Here is a 24,227-nt window from a genome sequence, read left to right as displayed (position 1 = left end):
TCCCTGTAGTCATCGCTGGTGCATGGCAGAGGCCAGTGGCCTTAGGGATTTGCCACGGAGAGGCCGCCTTCCAGCAGATACAAGTAGTCCATCTCCAGGTACCATTCACTGTAGACCATTACTTCCAAATTGGCTACCAGGGTCAGATCCTGGGAAAGAGGCAGTGTTAAGGTCTGTGTGCAGGTCCAGGGATGCTGAAGTCCCCACCTTCCGGGGAATAGTGACTTTCTGACCTCGACTCCTGCTGGCATGCAGCCCAATACAATGCCCGGTATTGGTCGGTATTGGGTTAGAGTTTTTTTTTTCTCCACCAGCCGCTTCAGTTAGGCTACTTTCTCCTCGGTGGGCTGCCATCTCAGCAAGCGAAGCCAGAGCTCAACCAGCTCCCCGAAGCACTGTTGTAGGGTGGGCATGAACTTGCCTCGGCAGCTGTACCAATTTTCCACAGCACCTTCCCACGACTCTACTTTTTCTGGAATCAGCCCTCCTCGTATCTCCAGGGAGACCTCCACTCGTCTCTCAAAGTCCCATAACAAAGCTTCCTACTTCTAATCGTTGGCTGCACGCATCGCTGTCCTCCGCAGATCTGGGTGAAGTCCCTTTCCATCTCACTCACCGTACTTCAGACTGCTCCTCCAGATGGGATGGATCTGTAGATTGCCAACCTTCAGACTGTTGTGGAACTTCTCCACTACCCATTCCTGACACCAGCTCAATTCTTCTGCCATAGCTGCCGCTGGTTGTGTTGCACCTCCACAATCAGCAGTGGTGGTTTGGACATTCCTTTTGGAAGGAAACATTCCACCGCTGACACCAGATGGGACGGGATTCCCTGTACCCCGACGGAGTACACCCGCCAGACGTTGCTTCCTTCTGCCCATAGCCATTAGGAACATCGGCATAACAGCAAAATATGGCGTATTAAAACATCAGACAGGAGTTTGCAGCCAGATTTTATGACCCAGCTCATTAGGAGTGTTGTAAAGTACATTGACTACACCAACCCACCCCATGTGACACCAAATAGGCATCTCTCAGAGACAAAGGCAGAATATTCCGGTTAGAATCAGAACCTGGGAGAAACAATTAGAATTCTCTGTAGAATGTATCTGTAGATTATCACATATTATTTTTCCTTAATACAGGTCACTCAAATCATTTCCCCAGCTTCACAGATGGCTTCTCATAATAAATAGTCGGGAGCTTCTGTGGACAAAGCCCTTGGTAGGTATTTAATTATCCTGGGACTGCTATGTTTTGATGTATGTGTGATGTACGTAATCAGTTATACATCCCACATACAGCAGGGTTTCGCCAACATGCAAATTGTCTGAACGTCCTAACAAAATGTTTCTGAGTTTAAGATTACTGGTGCAAACACCCCTCTAGCAGGTCACTGACCCGGGCTTTGCACATTATGGCTTCAAATACAAAAATACCATAAAGGCAGTAATTCCAGAATATTGTGACGGTGAAATATTTGCTCCCATCCACAGGTTACCGCTGCAGTGTGTGGGACGTAGCAGTCACGTCCAGTGGGGGTCCCGCGAGAATTTCAGTATCGTCCACATCCAACTACTGCAGCGGGAATCCGGGTTAAAGAAAACACTACAGATGGTTGCAGTAAAGGAGCAGTATTGTTGATGTTTAATCCGAAGGACTTCCGGTCTTGGAGCTCCCTGTTTGTCTCGTGGATAGGCAGGGTCAATACTCTTACAATGAACTTACTCCCCAGGGTGCTGTATTGGCTCCAAGCGTTACCCATAGCCTTACCGCGTGCATTCTTCTCATCGTTGAAGACGGCAGGGAAGACTCCGATGGCTGGCTTTGGCCTTGTTGCAGAAACCTAAGGAGGCGGGGGGGGGGCTTAGGCCTTCCTTGCATACAAAATTATTATTCTGCTTGTCATCTGTTACGTACCCTAGAATGGAACTACCACCCTGCCCATATATTGTGGGTGACCCTGGAGGCGGATGCCGCATCTATGCCTCGGAGGCAGGCAGGGGGGCATCCCTTAAATACAGGATCTTGACCTATCCTTCGCCGCAGAAGCCGTTGCCGCAGAAGCCGTTGCGGCATAACCCTGACTTTCCCACGGGTATGTCTGGTGGGTCTTTTCTGGTGTCGGCTCCGAGAGACTCGCCGACGTTGCGGTCCTATATGCAGGGTCCTCAGCTCCGGCCCTGTCAACTCTTGTTTGGTGCGCTGTTCCGACTGCGCTTCAGACTCTTCATTATTTGCAACTTAGAGCTTATGTTGCCTCCATTCCTCAGAAACACAACCTTGTCAGGGACCCCCCTCCTTTTGAGTCGTTATTTCTGAAAGATGCTTTACCCCCTCATGGGATTTCCCTGCTGTATAACTTGCTCTTGACTGTGGATGATGGTAGTTTGCCGGCCTATATGGGTAGGTGGGAGTCGGACCTCGGTATGTCACTCACTGTGGCGCAATGGGGGAAAATCTTCACTTTGACGCATTGTTGCTCCCTTAGTACCAGGTCACAGGAGCTATCCTATAAAACGCTCACGCGCTGGTACCGTACGCCCTCTCGCTTGCATACCATGTTCCCTGATCATTTGGCGTTATGTTGGAGGTGTGGGTTGTCGGTGGGGACGGTTCTTCATATCTGGTGGAATGTCTCCTTATTGTTCCTTTTTGGAGAGCTATCCAAGGCGTCCTTCAACATTTCACTGACTCTCCGCCTCCTTTTGAACCTGCCAGTTCCTTGCTACATCATACCCCCCTGTCTATTTCTGTGTATAAAAAGTCGGTGATCAGACATTTGCTGGATGAGGCTAAAGCCTTGATTCCCTTGCATTGGGGTACTGTTACCCCACCCTCGTTTAAGGAATGGGTACTAAGGGTGGAGAATGTGCGGGCTCTGGAGGAGTTGGTGGGCCGCTCTGATCGACAGGGTGAACGCCATAGCCGGACCTGGTTCTATTGGTCCCAATACTTAATGGACCCCTCCACCCGATTGCTGCCGACCTAATTGATCTTGGGGTATTAGATTCTGCTGCTGAGCCTCTCTTTTCTGGTGCCGTTCTACTGCTTGTTGATGTGACATTGTGATTTACCCTGCTGCATCAGGGACTCGTGACATGTTTCTGTAACCATGGGCTGTCCTCCTTTTGTCTTTTTGTCTTCCTATTCCCCTCTTTCCCATTGCATTTTGGTTTTTCCCTTACATTTTCTGTCATAAAACAATAAAAACTTTGATTTATAAAAAAAATAAATAAGAATTCTCCGGCCATTGTATAGCCTGTAATGTGTGCAGAATCCCCCTAAATGCAATCCCCCCTTCCTTTCCCGCAGGTTCCTGGATGGGGTCTCTAATGAGTCCTTCTCATGCAGAAATGGAGCCACGGAGGGAGGATTGTGCTAAAGGATCTCCAAAAAGTAAGTGGCGGCATTTATTTATTTATTAACAGCTTTATTTGTGTTAAAAACAGTAGCAGATCTTCTCAGTGTGTCTTCAGGGGAGTTCTATTTAAAAGCTTTTATTCTTGTTATATTATATGCAGTGTCCCGGCTCCCTGAGCATCGCACTCCAACGTACCGTCCGATTTCTGCGCCTCCGTCTCTCCTGTGGACTCTTCTTTCTCGAGGAACTTGGTCAGGTCACTGAAGATCGGGTAGAAATCAAAGGAGACGAAGCCGAGGACCTGGAGAACAGAGGAAAAGGATGAGGTGAAACTCTTCAGCGGTTTTAGTAATTGTTTTAGACTGTGCCGGTTCCCAGTGTTACCTTTTCTCCTTTCTTGCATTTTATGTATAAAGGCAGTGAAGTCACTACGTGGCATGAAGCAAGGAGGTTTATCCATCCCACGCCACGGCTCTCCCACTGTACCTGCAATTCTATGCATGAGACTGAAATAAATGACACGTGAATTGTGGGGTATGTATAGTGCTGTAGGGTCCTCTATCTACAGTTTGGGACAGTCTAATTTAGCATGATCATGGTGTACGTATACCAAGAGTAGGGGGATATATTAATGCCTAGAAGCTGCAGCTTTGACACATACATGAAACGTATGCAATACTGAACAGAGTGTAAGAGACGGTAACATTAAATTGGGAATATATTACATTATATTGGTTAATATATATTGGTAAATACATTATATTTTATTAGTTAAAATATTAGTAAATATATTAGGAATATATCATATTCTCTTGGTGATATATTATATTGGTTTATAGATTTGTAAATATATTAGATTCCCAATATAATATTATATATTACTATCGCGAGCGCCGAAAAAGGTTGCCGCACAGAAGGAGGTCTTCCTCTCCTGCGCGGCTTTTCAGCAGACTGCAGCGGTGGACGAGAGGAGAAGGGGGGTAAGTAACAATATATTGGTAAATATATTTGATTAACTTGGGAATATTAGTGAAAATATTAGTAAATATATTGGGAATATGTTACATTACATTGGTTAATATATTGGTAAATATATTATATTCTATTAGTTAAAATATTAGTAAATATATTAGGAATATATTATAATATTTTCCTAATATATTCACTAATATTTTAACCAATATAATGTAATATAGTCCCAATTTAATATATTAGATTGAAAATATAATTTACTATATCAGGAAAATGTTATATTAAATTGGGAATATAATACATTATATTGGTTAAAATATTGGTAAATATATTAGAATTCCTATTACATTATATTCGCTATTATATTTGGAATATTTTTATTAAATTGGGAATATCTTACATTATATTGGTTAAAAGATTAGTGAATATATTATATAATATTGGTGTTACATACCTGGCGGAGAGGCCTTCCACGGCCGCTGCGAAGGAAGGGGAGATCCTCCGCTTCTACACAGCAGCCTCAGCCACCGCGAAGAAGAGGGAGACCTCCCACCGACACGCAGGAGCCTCTTTATACAGGGAGATTACCAACATGCAACACTCAAGATGGCCGCGGGACGGAAGTGACGTAACAGACTGGCCTCAGCCTATAGGCCTAAAACCTTTGCAGTGTTTCATCCGTGACTACTCCAAGATTGCTGCCCCCTTGACGACCCTAACTAAGAAGGAGGCCAATACCAGTCACAAGAGGCCATTACCGCTTTCACACAGCTTAAAGATAAATTCATCACGGCTCCTGTATTAAGACATCTTGATCCTCAACTGCCGTTTGTCTTAGAGGTTGACGCATCTGAATCCGGGGTTGGAGCTGTCCTCTCCCAAAGAGCCTCTTACAGTGGACCATTACATTCCTGTGGTTACTTTTCTAGAAGATTCTCTCCACAATCTTATGACATCGGGACCAAAGAACTCTTTGCCGTCATCCTTGCCCTAGAGGAGTGGCGGCATCTCCTGGAGGGCGTACAAGTTCCTACATTGATTCTGATGGAACATAAGAACCTACAGTATATTGAAACCCCCAAGTGTCTCAATCCTCGACAGGCCAGATGGGCTCTGTGTCTCTCCCGGTTTCCATTCGTTTTGACCTACCATCCAGGTTCCAAGAATGTCAAAGCCGATGCTCTCTCTCGTATGCATACACTTACGGACGAGGAGAGTCACAAACCTGAACCTATTGTACCAGCTACCAAGGTCTTAGCGGCTGTGCATCTTAGCTGTCATACTCCTCTGCTGGATCGCATTTCTGGACTGCAATCCCAAGATCCAGCATCCCTGCCAGCTGGCAAGCTATTTGCTCCCACACGTTTCAGAACTCGTGTACTTCGAATGTCTCATGGTTCCAGAACGGCACGACACCCGGGGGTCGCACATACCAAGGATCTCGTGTCTAGAACCTTTTGGTGGGCAGACTGGGCCAAGGACACTGTCTTGTTTGTCCGTTCCTGTACCAAGTGTGCAGCTAACAAATCTTCCAGGAGGCTTCCCGCCGGGCTGCTCCGTCCTTTGCCTCTTCCCTCTACGCCATGGACTCACATAGCTATGGACTTTATTGTGGACTTACCTAATGTAACGGACTGACCAGGGACTTCAGGTTGTCCCTCTCTGCCAAGAGCGACTTCTCCCTTCAAGGCAATAATTCCCTGCAATCCGTAGGCAATATCCCCAAGCAAAGTAATAAGGGATATCACTATCCAGTACCCAAATAACCAGGCAAGACTAGTCTTTAGGTACAACAAGAGGAGAAATGATTTATTTTAGACACAGACGGCTCGATATATCCAGCAAAACACACATTAACATAAAAGAAGATATTGGGATACAAACCGCCCCCCTTAATCTGCATCCCAGGGCAACAGAGGCAGTAAAGGGATTAACAATACAAAACTCTTTACCAGGGCCCATAGTCTGTAGTAAGGAGGCTGGCACTCAGTCCCCTCCAGGAGCCCATGGCACGGAGGCTTCCGTGACACCTAACTCCAAAGGACACACCGTGATTCCCAGGATTGTAGATCCTTTCTCGAAGATGGCTCACATGATACCATTAAAGAGACTTCCTACTGCTTCTGCATTGGCAGACATCTTCATACGCAAGGTCATTCGTCTCCATGGATTACCTACCGAGATTGTCTCCGACCAAGGCACACAATTCATAGCACACTTCTGGCGCAAATTTTACCCTTCGCGGAACTTGCCCGTAACAACTCCATGCAGGAATCTACGGGAGTCTCCTCCTTCTACTGTTTATAAGGTTTTCATCTGCAACCCTTTCCTGGAGCTTTTCCGACTTCTTCTGTTCCGGCGCTGGAGGAGAGACTAAACACCTGGGCTTCGGTACAAACGGTGTTAGAACAGGCCGGCAGACGTCAAGAACTCCAGGCCAACAAGAGACGCTCCTGTTTACTCTCCTTGGGACAAGGTGTGGTTGTCTACCAAATACCTGAAACTTAGGGTACCTTCCATAAAACTAGCTCCACGCTTCATCGGTCCTTGCGCGGCCGAATCGGCCACGTAAGTGGGAGGCCGCATGGCCGTTTAATTTAGATTCAGGTCGCAAAGTGATGAGACTGTTCCTGGGCGCTCTCCCAGTAAAAGCTCCTATCTGAGGCATAAATATTGGAGACTCTGTCACACTATATGGCCGTATATTGCTTAGGACTCACCACATACATATACGGCCATATAGCGCGACGGATTCTCCAATGTTTATGCGGAGCGCGGATTCCTGGCCGCTAAAAGGAAACAAAGTCACACAAAAGTTTGGTAAAGCCCCGCCCCTAACCCACACGGATCCCTCGTCAGCCGGATAAAACATTGGGACAGACACTGGAGGGATTTTAAAAAAATGATATAGTATTATTGGTTTTCAAATCAGGGCGATTTAACGAAAGTTAAATATTTTTTTGGTATTTTCTGTACTTATTCTAGGTGTGGAAATTTATATGCTGCCGCTGGGGAGTGAGGCTGCCAAATCTACCTGGATATCCCTGTAGCCATTGCAGGTGCATGGCAGAGGCCAGTGGCTTAGGGATCTGCCGACTCTGGTGCCACGGAGAGGCCGCCTTCCAGCAGATACAAATAGTCCATCTCAAGGTACCATTAACTTTAGACCATTACTTCCAAATTGGCTACCAGGGTCAGATCCTGGGAAAGAGGCAGTGTTTTGTCACGGTCTGCGTGCAGGTCCAGGGATGCTGACTTTCTGACCTCAACTCCTGCTGGCATACAGCCCAATACAATACCCGGTATTGGTCGCCGGGTTAGAGTTTTTTTTCTCCACCAGCCGTTTCAGTTAGTCTACTTCCTACTCGGTGGGATGCTTCTTCTGGAATCAGCCCTCCTCGTATCTCCAGGGAGACCTCCACTCGCCTCTCAAAGTCCCATAACGGAGCTTTCTTCTTATAATTGTTGGCTGCCTGCATCGCTCTCCTCCGCAGATGTGGGTCCTAGGTGAAGTCCCTTTCCATCTCCTCCAGATGGGATGGATCCGTAGATTGCCAACCTTCAGACTGTTGTGGAACTTCTCCACTACCCATTCCTGACACCGGCTCATTTCTTCTGCCATAGCTGCCACTGATTGTGTTGCACCTCCACAATCAGCAGGCCTGTTAGGGGTGGTTTGGACATTCCCTTTGGAAGGAAACATTTCACCGCTGACACCAGATGGGACGGGATTCCCTGTACACCGACGGAGTACACCCGCCAGACGTTGCTTCCTTCTGCCCATAGCCACTAGGAACACCGGGTACATGATACCATAACAGCAAAATATGGTGTATTAAAACATCAGACAGGAGTTTGCCGCCAGGTTTTATGACCCAGCTCATTAGGAGTGTCGTAAACTACATTGACTACACCAACCCACCCCATGTGACACCAAATAGGCATCTCTCAGAGACAAAGGCAGAATATTCCGATTACAATCAGAACCTGGGAGAAACAATTGGAATTCTCTGTAGAATGCGTCTGTAGATTATCACAGATTATTTTTCCTTAATACAGGTCACTCAAATCATTTCCCCAACTTCACAGATGGCTTCTCATAATAAATAGTCGGGAGCTTCTGTGGACAAAGCCCTTGGTACGTATCTAATTATCCTGGGACTGCTATGTTTTCCAGGACAAAAGGCATTGGTTACAGTATGTGTTATGTACGTAATCAGTTATACATCCCACATACAGCAGGGTTTCGCCAACATGCAAAATGTCTGAACGTCCTGGAAAAAATGTTTCTGAGCTAAAGATCACTGGTGCAAACACCCCTCTAGCACGTCACTGACCCGGGCTTGGCACATTATGGCTTCAAATACAAAAATACCATAAAAGCAGTAATTCCAGAATATTGTGACGGTGAAATATTTGGTCCCATCCCCAGGTCACCGCTGCAGTGTGTGGGACGTAGCAGTCACGGCCAGCGGGGGTCCCGCGAGAATTTCAGTATCTTCCACATCCAACTACTACAGCGGAATCCGGTTTAAAGAAAACACTACAGATGGTTGCAGTAAAGGAGCAGCAGTGTTCAGGTTTCATCCGAGTCTGAATCAAATTCTTCTTCTGCAAGAAAAAAAGAAATGGTGTAAGCTAAGAGATACATTTACACGGACATTCCAGTGTCTGAGAGCCTTAGGGGGAAGCTGAAGCTTCTCATTTTTCACTGGCGCCGACAAGCGGTAAATATACCATGTGTCAGGAGATGCTGAACACATCAAAAGAATCGCCCGGCCATTGTATAGCCTGTAATGTGTGCAGAATCCCCCTAAATGCAATTGCCCCTTTCTCTTCAGGCAGGTTCCTGGATGGGGTCTCTAATGAGTCCTTCTCATGCAGAAATGGAACCACGGAGGGAGGATTGTGCTAAAGTATCTCCAAAAAGTAAGTGGCGGCATTTATTAACAGCTTTATTTGTGTTAAAAACAGTAGCAGATCTTCTCAGTGTGTCTTCAGGGGAGTTCTATTTAAAAGCTGTTATTCTTGTTATATTATATGCAGTGTCCCGGCTCCCTGAGCATCGCACTCCAACTTACCGTCCGATTTCTGCACCTCCGTCTTTCCTCTGGACTCTTCTTTCTTGAGGAACTTTGTCAAGTTAGTTGTTGAAGATCGGGTAGAAATCAAAGGAGACGAAGCCGAGGACCTGGAGAACAGAGAAAAAGGATCAGGTAAAACTCTTCAGCAGTTTTAGTCGTGCTTTAGACCAGGGGTGTCCAAGTTTTTTCTGCAGTGGGCTACTTCATCAGAAATGTGTGTGTGTGTGGGACGCACTCATTTTGCACTGAGAGAAAATATGACCTTTTAGCTTTATAATGCATATTAATACAGGGTTTTTCAAGAGAAGCTCAAAAAGACTGCGTGCAATGCAGATGGAGATAGCAGATGGAGATGGAGTCTGCGAGCGGCACCGGAAGATCTGCAGTTCAGGTAAGGGTGGGGAAGGGTGTATGAATGAGTATACCTGAATGAGGGAATGAATGTTTGTGATGTGATAGCATGGATGTGTAAGTAGGTGGGGCAGGGTACAGGGAGGCTGTAGGTTATGTGCATGTATTGGCTGCTTGTGCATGATAGGAGTCTCATTGCTATGTTAAATATATATGATTACTAACAGCAATCACACTCCTATCATGCCCAGGATCCAGCATGTACTCGCTGCCTGGGCATGAAAGGAGTGTGATTGCTGTTTGTAATCATATTTATTTAATATAGCAATGACTCCTATCATGCACAAGCAGCCACAGTAGCAAAAGCTAGCAGAAATTACACTTAATGTCCATTGTTAATACTTACATTTTTTTTCCTGATCTCCTCCGATGTGATGACCCTCTCCTTGCCACGAGGAACACCTTCTGTGGGCCCGACCCCTCGAACGTCACGTGTTCAAAGCCACACAACGGCGGCTTTGAACTTCACAGCCAGGCAGCCGCTTTGAATGTGGTCTGCCGGCCCACGGACCAGCAGACCACAGTGAGCAGGACTGGGCCGCGGATTTGGCCCGCGGGCTGCACGTTGGACACCCCTGCTTTAGACTGTGCGGGTTCCCAGTGTTACCTTTTCTCCTTTCTTGCATTTTCTATATGATGGTATCTATGGTGTTATAATAGCCCCTTACCTGCTCGATCGTTTTGCTCCATATTTATAGGTTTGTGCTTTCAGGTATAGAGCGCGATCCCATCAGACCGCGAGGCAGCGAAGTCACTCCGTGGCATGAAGCAAGGAGGTTCATCCATCCCACACCACGGCTCTCCCGCTGTACCTGCAATTCTATGTTCTACAGTTTGAGACAGTCTATTTCAGCATGATCACGGTGTACTTATGCCGGGAGCAGGGGGATATATTAATGCATAGAAGCTGCAGCTTTGACACATACATGAAACGTATACAATACTGAACAGAGTGTAAGAGCGGGTAACATTAAATTGGGAATATATTACATTATATTGGTAAATATATTATATTTTATTAGTAAATATATTAGGAATATATTGGGAATCTATTGCGAGCGCCGGAAAAGGTTGCCGCACAGAAGGAGGTCTTCCTCTCCTGCGCGGCTTTTCAGCAGACTGCAGCGGTGGACGAGAGGAGGAGGGGGGTCTCCCTCTCCTTAGAAGAGACTGCTGCCGAGAGGAGAGAAGGGGTTTCCCTCTCCTGCTTGGTGGCAGGTAAGTAACAATATATTGGTAAATATATTAGGAATATATGTAAATATATTGGGAATATGTTACATTACATTGGTTCATATATTGGTATTTATTCCAAATTCGTATCTCTTTTTTTTTACCATCCGTCAGGGTTCTCGTCCACTTCTGGAGTATGCCATTTAGTACCGGACCAATGAGGCATTGGTGGCCGCCTTCCTTAATGGACTATCTGAAACTCTCAAAGACGAGATTGCGGCCAGAGATTTACCTACAGGACTGGATTCGGTGATTACATACGTGTCCCAAATTGATCTATGTCTTTGCGAAAGACAATTACAGCGTGAGAGTCTGAGAAAGGGGAGGAAGACCCAATATACGTCTCGCTCAACAGTATTTTCCTGCCTCTACGTCCTGTGGCCCAACTGGTGAAGCTATGCAGCTGGGAGCAGCTAGACTAACCGAACTCGAAAAGAGCAGAAGGAGAAGGGAGGAACTGTGTTTGTCACCTCTGTCCCAAGAGGCCGGGAAACGCTCGCACCTAGGAAGGCTAGGAGAACCTGCCATATATATAGTGAGACCTTCCCCTGAGACCTTCGGCACCCGCATGACGCTTCCGGTTCGTCTAGTCTGGTCCACGGGTTCCATCATTACCGAGGCCTTTCTGGATTCCGGCGCTGCCAGTAACTTAATTGACTTTGGTAATCAGCAACACGTTCCCACCCTTCCCTTAGCCACAGCGTTGTCTGTGGAGGCCATCGATGGAAGACCGCTTCATCCGCATAAGATTACCCTCTCCACTTCTCCGCTCAAGCTCTCTGTGGGAATAGTTCACAGCAAACGAATGCAGCTGCTCGTAATCCGCTCACCCTCCATTCCCCTCATATTGGGATTTCCATGGTTGCAAAGTCACAATCCTCCTATTGACTGGAGTACTAATCAGATTACAGCATGGAGCAGTTCCTGAGATGACCATTGCCTCTTTTGATGCTGACCCCGAATATTGCCTCCCTTCTGCCTAAGCCATACAATGTGTTTGACAAGAAGGAGGCAGAGAAACTATCCCCTCACAGGCCTTACGACTGTCTGATTGACCTACTTCCTGGGACCATGCCACCCAGAGGCCAGGTCTTACCCACTCTCCATCCTGGAGGCTATGGAATCGTACATTGAGGAGACCCTCCGACGAGGATTTATCCGCCGGTCAACGGCGCCCACCGGAGCGGGGTTTTTCTTCGTTAAAAAAAGGATGGAGAACTTTGTCCGTGCATTGACTACAGGGGTCTCAACAAAATCACCAGCTGCAACACATACCCCATCACACTAATTTCCGAACTTTTCATCAGGTTACGCGGAGCCACTATTTATACTAAGTTGGATCTCCAGGGAGCATATAACATTGTCAGAATCCGAGCTAATGATGAATGGAAGACTGCTTTTAACACCCGATCCGGACATTATGAATATACAGTGATGCCGTTCGGTTGTGCAATGCTCCAGCGGTCTTCCAAGAATTCATCAATGATTGTGTCAGGGACTTTCTCCAACAGTTTGTCGTGGTGTACCTGGACAACATTCTAATCTATTCTTCAGACCTGCGGACGCATCGCACACATGTCTTAACTCGACTGCGGCAACATGGACTGTACGCCAAGCTTGAGAAGTGTGCCTTTGAAGTTTGCAAGGTCACGTTCCTGGGATACGTCATAACCCCGGAGGGGTTTGAGATGGACCCTTCCAAGGCACAAGCCATACCGGCTCCTTCGTCCGGACGCGATCGTCTTCCCACATTTGGGAAGTGCGCTTTTTTTCTCTATTTTGGTCAGTCTGTACCTATGCCCTATCTTTGAGCCCGGCCACTCCAATTTACCCCATCAAGCCATTTTTTATTAAATTAGACACCCCTTGGTTATTTGAAGTGCTTTTATTTTAACTCTTTGTATGTTGAGATTTTTTTTTAGAAATTTTAGCACTTGCTCAAAATACTAAACTTTATTTTTTTTTTTTATTTTTACACATTTTGCTGGCACTGGATGGTTCCTCTGGTGACATCACTGCATAATTTTTTTTAAATGTTAGCACATTTTTTTTAAGCATTTTTTTTCCATATTTTATTTTTTTTTTTTATATTTTACTAATCAATCACATTGTGATTAGAAAGCTGGGCTCCATTGACTTGCATGGTTGAATGCAGTACCTGTATTCAACTTGCAAGTGGAGCCAGAGTTCTCTAGAGGGTCTGAGACCATCTAGCGAACTTTTTCAACTTTATTATTTTTTTTACAGGGCGGCTGCCATCTTGCGGATGGTAAAGATCACCGGCAGTGGCGGCTGTGACGGTTCAGGACCGTCAAAGGTCGTTAAGTGACTGTTTTTCCGTGATGGTCCTGAACCGGCAAAGGTCGTTAAGGGGTTAAAAGTAAGTAATACACCAAAATGGGACAAAAAGTTCTACTTACCGAGAGCTTCTTTTCCCTGCCAATCCCTGGTGACACTGATGAGAGACTCCTCCTCCGTACCTGAGATAGGGCAGGACTCAAAAGTTTAAAATCCCCTCCCCTCCTAATACCCTTGGTGAATATCAAAGACCACACAGGAAAACAAAATGTATTGAAAGGAAGGGAGGGAACAAAATGTGTCACCAGGGATTGGCAGGGAAAATAAGCTCTCGGTAAGTAGAACTGTTTCTCTGCCATCCCAGGTGACACTGATGAGAGATATAACAAAGAAGAAGGGCGTGAACCACAACTTCAGGAGGAAAAAAAACGGCCTCAAGAACCGTATGACCGAACAGCGCATCCTCCTGTGCCATCTTATCGAGTCTATAATGCCGTACAAATGTAAGAGTAGCCCTCTTGCATATCTGTTCAGGCGAGACATTGCTCAGCCCATGAAGTGGAAACTGCGCAGGTAGAGTGGGCATGAATCCTGGGAGGTGAAGCCCTGCCAGCTGCGGTGTAAGCCAAGCTGATGGTTGATACAATCCATTTCGCCATGGTACGTTTGGAAATGCTAAGCCCTCTACTGGAACCAGAAGAGGTTATAAACAAACAAGAGGACTTGTGCAGAGGCAGAATACGTTCCAGATAAATCGAAAGACATCTTTTCAGGTCCAAAGTCTGAAGGGCTTCTTCTTCTGCCGATCGAGGGGACAGGAAGAACGTAGGCAACACAATTTCCTGGACCCTGTGAAAAGCTGTGTTCGACTGTGTTCAGCAGTATGCCCCAGTGTCCATGGATTCTGTGGATTTCATTGATTTTTCATCCGAGGATGTTAAACCAGAATGGTGGATGAGGCTGCCGTCTTCACACCTGGGTCCTCCGAATGCTGGGTAGTTCACCCAGATCCACAACCCCCAGCTGATGCGCTGACAGTGCAGCCGGCTCATCTCCCCAGCGGCAGATGGAGCACCAGGGAGGTGATGCAGGCTGCATCACTTCCCAGCGGGTGGGTGAGTGTCCAGGAGATGGCCGGCCAGTCTCCCCACCGGCAACTCACAACTCTGGGAGTGAAGGAACCTGTTCTCCCTCCCCAGAGGCAGATCCCAGTTGAGGGAGCTGAGGGTGTCGTCCCTCCTCCCCAGCGACTGATGGATGACCCGGGAGATCGTGCAGCCAACCCGTCTATCCAGCGGAAGAAGGAGCACCAGGGAGGGGGTGCAGGTGGCATCCCTCCCCAGCAGCCAAGTGAGTGCACAGGAGATGGCACAACCAGCCAGTCTCCCCAGCGGCAGCTCACAGAGTCGGAAGAGGAGAAACCTGTCCTCCCTTTCCAGCGGCAGATCCCAGTTGAGGGAGCCGAGGGTGTTGTCCCTCCTCCCCAGCGGCGGACAGATGACCTGGGAGACGGCACGGACAACCCATCACCGCAGCGGCAACAGGAGCACCAGGGAGAGGATGCAGGCGGCTTCACTCCCCAGCGGCTGAGTACACTACAGGGAGAAGGTGCTGTTGGCACTTCTCTCCAGCGGCAGTTGTATTTTTCTGGAGAGTCAGAGGTCGGGCGGGGGAGTACTGCTCTTGGAGTGGCATCAGTTATTTGGGGCAGCAGTTTGGGCTAAGTGAACTAACTGACTACGGAGTCAACCCGTTTGGGGTCTCCTCGTGGGTCAATCCTATTTGAAAGGGGGAGAGATGTGACAGAACCCTCCATCACTGGGGCCCCTGGAGAGGCCTGAGAGCTGCAGCCTCCTCCCTATTGACTATGGGCCCAGGCCTTGTAGAGACTTCTGTGTCTGGATACAGGGGTTCAGTCTGCTGATGTACCCCATGTTTTAGCACTCAGAGTCTCAGAACTGTAACGTCTGCTGGACATCCTGTGGTAGGAAGAAGGCTGATTGTCTTAGCATTGTTAATTGTATATGGTAGAAGGTTGAAGCCCTTGGTCAAACCCCAGTTGTAAAAATTCCAGAATGTATCCCGGTGAACTGGCTGAAAGAAGAATTTCCCTGGAGATACACCAGCTACAACATTTCTTCTATACTTATACTTAATGTATCTGAGGGATGTGACCTTACGGCTGCGAAGAAGAGTTTCCGTAACTGGAACTCCAAGCCGTCAGCTGAAATACTGCAGGATTCGGATGAAGGAACTGATCCTGATGAAGAAGGTCTTTCCAGGCAGGGAGCCGCAGGGGCGGTGCGTGACTGAGTGTGGCCAAGTCTGTGTACCAAATGCGTTTCGGCCATCACACAAGGGTCTGGGGGCACCACATTAATCTAAACTAAAAAAGGTGCTGGCTGAGGCATCAATACACAAGGGACAAAAACACTAAGAGGGGGTTATCAACGACAATGCAGTGTAGAAAATCCATTCTGGTGTAGATGTCTGTGTTGTAGATTGTGTCCTGCTGTTTGTGTGTTTTTGGTTATCAGTATAGCAGAGCCTGTCCTGGTGTGTGTGTGTCTCGGTGTTGGTGTGGCAGAGCCTGTCCTGGTGTGTGTTTGGGTGTCGGTGTGGAAAAGCCTGTCCTGGTGTGTGTGTGTCTGGTTATCGGTTTCCTGGCACTTAATTTACAGTAGGAACTATTTCATTTTTACTTATCCAGAGATAAAACGCCCTCCTGAATTTGTAGTGACTTCAGGGGACAAAACATTCAAGGCCCTGAAATCATTTAGTGGAAAAGATAAGGTATTGTGTTATTTACTCTATAATATTTATTTCAAGGATTAGTCTCACTAAATTGTGGCTTCAGGCTTCCCATTTCATGATTCACTCATGGAATATAGTGGATGCATGGAAGGGTAACCCAGCAGAGGTGGTTAGTTTCTTTGTTTAAGCATTCAATGAGTTAATCTGATGTTGATGTAAATGTGTTTCTTTGTGCTTGCCCTCTGTATCTGTTCTGGCAAGAGGTGTCCTTTTCCCAGGACCCCTGTGGTGATTCATGGCCTAACAGATAAGGATCCTTAGTTATAGGAATTCCATTCCTATCTTTAGTGGAGGGGTTTTCCATCACCTTTACCCCACCATAACTTATTGGCAAATCAAAGATGGCAGGGGGTCAGAGCGGCGTTTTCTTGCAAAAGAGCCTGATTTAGGGGCAATGCAGCGACCTCAATGCAGAACTCCATGATATACTCTGATCGGAACAACATCGTAAGAAACCATCTGGACTTAAGGAGTTCCCACAGGCCAGCTTATTGGAGAAACTCGTGAGTGAGGGTCCTGTGTTTAAGTCCCATTGTTTTTAAGAACTGTTTGCTGTTTTATTTTCTTTTGTACGTCTTGTGTTTTTTTTGAAATTCTGGCACTGTGTAACCTCTGTCTTTTTGTTATTAAAATATTCATAATCCAAGTCTGTCTTTGGGCTCTAGTATTGATATCCACAAACCCTAAGAGAGGATAACACGTTACCATATTGTTATTGAGTTCTACAGGATATATATATATATATGTTGTTTGCCCGGGGTGGGTTGATATATATATAGCGATAAATGTTCTAATTCGGATTTCTCACAAATCCGGTATCAAAATGGTGAGTGGTGGCAGCCTACCTGGGGGGATACAGGCAGGATTTGGGGGTTAATTTGGTATAACTGATGCCTTGTTAAGGGGTGAAGTTAGTAAATCCAGAGGCCTGGCGCTATTAACCCCTTCATGCCCACGCCCTCCACACCGTCACGGCTTGGCAAGTAGTCCTGACCGTGACATCCCATGTTTAATGACCAAGTATTATGTATGTATATGTCTTAAATGTCCGGGCCTGAGTAGAGACATGCATGTTCTTAACGAGATCACCTTGTGGGTTAGCGAATAAATCTCGCTGATCTTGGCTGTGGGAAGACAAATCCAGACGAAGGCCCAGGAACACCAATTGTTGAGAGGGAACTGTGTTGGACCTCTCTCAATTCAAAATCCAGCCGAGATCCTGCAACGTGTCGACCACCCGGGAAAGGTGGGACCGAAGGAGAGCTACCGAATGCATGTGAATAAGCCAATCGTCCAGGTAAGGGATGACTGAAATACCTTGACCTCTGAAATAGGCCACCACGACTGCCAGGAGTTTCGTGAATACTCTGGGGGCTGGTGACAGGCCAAATGGAAGAGCCTAAAATTGAAAATGCCGGATTAGCAGCAAACGTTGATGGGAAGAATGAATGGGGACATGCAGATACACATCCTTGAGGTCTATCGAGACCATGAAGTCTCGGAGGTTTAGAGAGTCCAGAGTTGATCTTACGGTCTCCATCTCCATCAGGAATCGTAGGTCTATGATGAGATGAAATCCCCCTGGCACCTTGGTAACCAAAAAGACCCGAGAATAAACCCCCTGACCCTGCTCCTGCAGGGGCATGGGAACCAGGACTTTCGTATCTGCAAATTTTTGGAAAGCAAATAACGGGAATCCCTGCTTTTACAGGTTCTGAGGAAGGTGGGAAATCAAAAAATGTTCTGCAGGCTTGTTCCTGAATTGAAGTCGATAACCTTGAGATATGATGGATCTCACCCAAGGATCTTGAGTGATGGAGAACCAATTGTCTCTGAAATGTCTCCCTCCCACCGGGATGAGTGCGGCATCATGCGGCATCATGCGGAGCTTTTGGGGTCCTGGGGCGTTTTGGGGAAGGTGAACCTGTCATGTCTACCCCTCTCACGAGGAAATCTGCCCCGTAAACCATGATCCCTTGCTGAGCACGATACGACATCATATCCTGGCACTCCATGCCTTATATGTACTGTAAATAGGCCAGTTGGGTAGATAAGATATCTTCCTTGTAACCTGAGCCCTGATTGCACAAAAGGGCAATCTGTCCGGGTTTGGTGGCAGGGAGATTGCCACCTCCTAGGCCAGGATGTCACTGGGAACTGGCCTTCATAGACAGGGGCAGTTGTATAAAACACGAGGAGGCATAGTTTGTAATGCATCTGTCGGATACCTTGTTTGAAGCTACGCACTTCAGTAGCTGTTTGAAATCAGATCAGGCAGCCATCTTCGAAAGCCGTGCCTTCATCTGTCTTGAGTATTTTTACTCCAAGAACAATGTAGATCCAGTTTGGTCCTTTCCACACGAAAAACATACTGGGTTTGAAATGCATAAAGAAGCCATTGGGGGTCTATTCACTAATGGGGGACTGTGACTTTAATGCTTTCACTTCTTGATGGAGGAACACAACAGTTTTGGTCATATTAGTGAAGTCATAAAGATGGAACCATAACTCTCCTTTCAGTGAATAATTCTCTGCGGCAAATAATCCCAAAATCTGAAAAAATATCCTTTTATAGGGGGATTCCCTCCCCACCACCCAAGGGGCCGGTTCTTACGAGTATCAAAGTCAAAACACCCCCAGATTCACTACCGGCCCCCCGATCCCCTTATCGCTCTTCTTCACGGCCTGAAGCCCTTCCTATGTCATTAAACACACTTTCTATCAGTCTGGGCTGGAGAAGGGGGTTTGGAGAGTAAGTGTCTTCTGTGTGTTCTATGAAGGTCTAATTACTTATACATTCTCCTCCTTGGCAGGAAAGGAACTTGGCGCTAAACAGCCTTTTAAACTTTAAATCTACTAACGATATATCAGGTCACTTTTCTCAGTGGAGATCTGTATGGTTGTAGCCCTTGTAACCCACCGATAAGATCTGCATCGTGTTTAATAAACAGATACATTATCATTTTTTGTAGTTTTTAATGTAAAATATTCCAAGTACAACGATTATTATTTCAAAAATAATACAATACAAGAAGGGGTGAAAATGGTTCCGGTGGTAGAATTTGTGAAACCTCTCCACACGGGACAATAATACAGTTCATAATTTGTGCAGAAAACACCAGCAGCGAGAGTTAAAGACGCCGCGTCGCCCGCCGCAGGTATACACAGTGCTTTTTATTATAGTACCTGACGCATTGCTGGGAGTTTGCGCTCGGCTGAGTGCTGCGGAAGCCCCGATCAGCCTGACGGGTGGGATGACTAAAGAAAGCCCTGCATATTTTATTTAATGTGAGTAGCTTGAAATGTATGCCCTAATTGAAATAGACATGATACAGGGGAAGCCTGCCAGGGTTGGCCCTGTATCATGCCTATGTAATGTCTGTACCTGGAAAACCTATTTATGCTTAATATTGCAATTATCTAGTAGTCTTTCAAGAAACCTACATGACATATGCATGGTGCAGGGTTAATTCAGCCATTCTTGTCGAGGTTGGCCCTGTATCATGCACATTTGAAGCAGGTTTAATTAAACACTGTTTATTCAATTAAGGGACATTTGTGCTTTTAGCTTAATTCACTAGCCCTGTATAATAAATAAGTCAATGTGAAGGGAGACTCGCTGACTTAATTATACATTACACTGGGCCAGACCTTCATACTTAAGTGAAGGAGCTGAAACCACAGTCTACCAGTGCCAACCCTTCAGCATGCATGGTGAAAGAAGTCACATGGATTTTCTAAGCGTAATGCAAGGCTAGCCTCGACAAGAATGGCTGAACCAGCCCTGCATTAGGCATTATTTATTGCAGTTTTCCTGGTTATGATTCATGCAGGAACATCTCAGTAGGGCTGGCCCTGCACCATGATTAGTAAAATTGACAAGATGGCATTCAGGAAAGCCATGTTTAATATGCATGATCCAAGGCCAACCCTGGCAAGCTTCCCCTGCATCATGCATATTTAACATGGCTTTCCTGAATGCTGCCTTGCCAGTTTAACCAACCATGGTGCAGGGCCAACCCTACTGAGCGGATCCTGCATAATAAATCAATAAGCAGAAATGGGCATAAAGAAGACCCTCAACCCCATAAAGTGCTACTCCTGCCATGTGTATGTTTAACACGCATTCTCTTTTAAAGGGATCACTCAGTGCTGCGGGGGGCTCATACTTGCTACGTTTAGTGTCAGCTCAGCGACTTGAAGCGCTTCATCTTATGGTAGACGGAAAAGAACGGCTTTTATTCTCTGAGCCGTAACTATCGGGTATGAGAAAAGATCTCCTGTTTCTAGCGGTGCTGAGCATTTGGAGGAGCTGCATTCATTCTGCATCATGAAGTCAGAGCTTCCTAACGCAGGTCACTTAAAACATGTCGCCAACTTTACATAATACCCGGTGCAGGGTTTCTATAGCCAGATCCTCTAATAGGTTCTGCATAGGGAATAAACCCCGGACGGCCAGCAGACATCACGGATTTAATTATCCTGGGACTGCTATATTGTCTACAGCCTTTATCTAAAACTCCCAGAATCCTCAGCCAGAATTGGGGGAGCTCGAGGTTTTAGGAACCTTGGTAGTTTTTCAGCTATAGATAATCAGTGCAAATGACCCCCCCCCCCCGTCTAGCAGGTCACTGACCCAGACTTTGCACATTATGGCTTTAAAGACAAAAATACCATAAAGGCAGTAATTCCAGAATATTGTGACGGTGAAATATTTGCTCCCATCCCCAGGTTACCGCTGCAGTGTGTGGGACGTAGCAGTCACGTCCAGCGGGGGTCCAGAGAATTTCAATATCTTCCACATCCAACTACTGCACCGGGAATCCGCTTTTCTTCAGCCTGAGATGAAGTTCAAACGCTTGGAACAACGCAAAGCTCCCTCCCGATGGTGGCAGTAAAGGTGCAGTAAAGTTCACGTTTAATCCGAGTCTGAATCCAATTCTTCATCTACGAGGGGAGAAAGTGTATCATGAGACGTGTCTGTACTTTCATATGCATTCTTTAAACCTGAGCCTTATTCTATTTACCTTAGGGAGAAGCTGCAGCTCACTGGCAGTAAGTATATGACGCGTCACATTAAGGTGCATTTGATGGCTGGAGTGCCCCCTTTAACCGTTTGTCTGCCTGACTGTTCAACGCATCGCACGTATCAGCTGTCTCTCCCAATAATATCCTCTGTACTGCACTTTCTTCAGAGTGTGAATGCATTGGGGGGGATTCTGCAGGATAATTAAATCTCATCAGTTCCAGAACTGCCTTGCTGCCTTCCTTGACATCCCCCCACCATGCGCAAACAGCCCTGATGAAGATAGGATCATTGCACCGCCGCGGATGCATATCACAAAGTACTACTAGACAATGCATTAGTCCCTTTAATAATTCCAGCATAATTGCAAGAATTACTGGGACTTAAGTCTTTGAGACCAAAGTGGGGAGTCCTATTTAATTCATTTTGTATTCTTGTTATATTATATGCAGTGTCCCGGCTCCCTGAGCATCGCACTCCAACGTACCGTCCGATTTCTGCTCCTCCGTCTCTCCTGTGGGCTCTCCTTTCTCACAGAACTTGGTCAGGTCGTTGAAGATCGGGTAGAAAATCAAAGGAGACGAAGCCGAGGACCTGGAGAACAGAGAAGAAGGAACGCGTTGAACCCTCAATGCCAAGCGGCTCTAAGGCCGCATCGAGTGCTTTACGTCACAGCGAAGAACTGAAAGCGTTAACGGCTGAAACACAACCGTCGCCTCTGCCGCATTTCATGACTTTCATCTTTTTTCAGCAAAAGGAGCTTTCTTTAGACAGACTCTCTGGACACATTTATTTGGAATGGGTGCCGCCATCTTGTGTGTGGCAGCACCCCTCTTCCACATTGTGTTTTTAAACACTCCTAAAACTGGTTGAACGGGGCCCCTACACTTTTTTTTTTGGTGTTGCTGAATGGCTTGACGTGAACGATGTTCAATTGTCACCAACCGCATGCCACCAAGGGGGTAACACTCTCTTGGGGGGGGGGTGATTAAATCACACAGATTGAAGGTTAATAAAGAAAACGTCTAACAATATTACAGACGTTCGTTAGATTAGATTAGATTAGTATTTCTGACGAGCAGAGGGCTCTCCTTGGACCCTCTCGGTAAAATGAAACCTCCTTCCAAGCCTCTAGTTTCACCTTATGGCCTCCTATACATTTTAAATGTCTCCTGTCACATTCACATAAATCTGTACAGTACATAAACTAATGTATAGCAGCTCCCCCCCCCAGCAACCGTATACGTTTATATATAATCTCAAGACTCTGCTGTTACGCACCGGGCTGGCCAACATATATAACGTTGAGGGAGGGACACGGCCAGCGGAGAACATATATAGCGGTGGGAGAGGGACCGAGCCACTGGAAAACATATATAGCGGTGGGTGAGGGAAGGAGCTGGCCGGCAGAGAACATATATAGCGGTGGGTGAGGGACCGAGCCAGTGGAAAACATATATAGCGGTGGGTGAGGGACACGGCCAGCGGAGAACATATATATAACGGTGAGTGAGGGAGGGACTCAGCCTTGGCAATAAGTGGCAGTCCTGGGCACATGTCCTCTAGCCCCGGGCGGGTTGGGTTGTGGTGGAGGAGGCAGATTATCTGCCCCTCTGACCTGAATAACTGACAGGGGGACGGCACTTACCAGCAGAGGCCACAGAAGTCCTTTCATCTGCTCATTTAGTTTAGTGGAATACGCGAAGAAAGTAAACAGAGCCCAGACGAATTCTATGAGTGGAACGGTCATCAGAGCCACGGCGGTGGAGGCCACGTAACAAATAACCACCTGCGGGCAAAAAGAATAAGATCAGTGACCATGGCAGGGATTCTGTGCGCTTCCATGCCATGAACAGCAGACCCTACTTTACGACATCATAACCCAACACCCCACTAATCTCTGCCTACACATGAGCACCAACTGCCCCAAAAGGGGTCCCTGGGAGGCAGTCTATTCAGTGAACACAAAGATTGAAAAGTACTTGGATAGTATTATATGGTAATCGGATACCCTGCGCACGTATCGCTTTCACTGCTGGAATAGGGAGCAACACAATGCAGAGCTTTGCTTACAGTACCGAAAGGGTTAAAGGAAAGGAGGTCTGTGGGTAATAAGTAGGGGTTGGGGAGAGGTCAGTGATAACAAATTCAGCTTCCTCCATGGTGACTGTACATAAAAAAGGACACCAATTTCTCATATCCGTGCAACTCACAGGTTTAGTGAATAAAGCCCACTGGCAGGTAAAGCCTGTGGAAGGTTAGCCCCAATCACGGGGACCAATTTAGCGAAGGGGGTAACCGCAGATACACAGAGGATACACGGCCGTTACGTAGAAAGAAGACAAGAAAAAAAACAAAACCCAGCAAGATAACTTTCTAAAACTTGCATCGCTCGGAGAGGAATAAAAACAGACGCATTTAACCCTTTAAGGGTCAAGGCTTTTAAACAAACAAAATCCCAGCATGAACATTTTTTCCCTGTTTAACGCTTTGAGTACTCAGGGAGGCATATAAAATGAATAGGATCAGGGTGTGTAAGCAGATACAGGGGCAGTTAAGTGGGGCGTTTTTCACTTGCAGAGCTGATAGCACACAGGGGGCTGGGAGTGCATATGGGGGGGCCCTGCATCAGAAGCACGCGTCCTCCTGCTTAAATACGTACCCCTGTCATATACATCTTCATGGTGCCAATGTGGTAGACGGCCGCGGTAGAGATCGATATCATATACAGCACTCCGATTACCGAATTCATGAAATCCTAAAGAAAAGAAATAAAAAGCCAAGTATAAGTGTTTGTTATATATGAGAGGTTTAAAGCAGGGAAGCTGGATTTGCTTCACCGCGGCCCATCTTTCAGGCACACTAGCCTTGTTCACTGGGCAGGTGCTGCCGACTCTCGGGCGAATGGTCTACGGCACCTCCCTCGTGTTGGGATCCGCGTTTAGCTGAGGAGGAACAGCCAGTACGCCAATGGCACTCAGAGAAGAACTCTATAGAGCTTTTCACAGAAATGCCACAAATTATC

The 24,227-nt window shown here is 46.6% G+C and overlaps 1 long non-coding RNA gene across 1 annotated transcript; it reads right to left on the bottom strand.

Annotated features, from left to right (window-relative positions):
* Window positions 1-3,404: 3,404 nt before the first annotated feature.
* LOC128504453 (uncharacterized) lies at window positions 3,405-23,954 on the bottom strand. Its single transcript, XR_008355455.1, has 2 exons — window positions 23,865-23,954; window positions 3,405-3,665 (listed from the first exon to the last, which is right to left on the bottom strand). It is a non-coding gene; the product is annotated as an uncharacterized LOC128504453 (long non-coding RNA).
* Window positions 23,955-24,227: the final 273 nt, after the last annotated feature.

The sequence above is a fragment of the Spea bombifrons genome, chromosome 9 (assembly GCF_027358695.1).
Source record: "Spea bombifrons isolate aSpeBom1 chromosome 9, aSpeBom1.2.pri, whole genome shotgun sequence".
Taxonomy (NCBI): domain Eukaryota; kingdom Metazoa; phylum Chordata; class Amphibia; order Anura; family Pelobatidae; genus Spea; species Spea bombifrons.
This window is presented reverse-complemented; position numbering and strand designations above follow the sequence as displayed.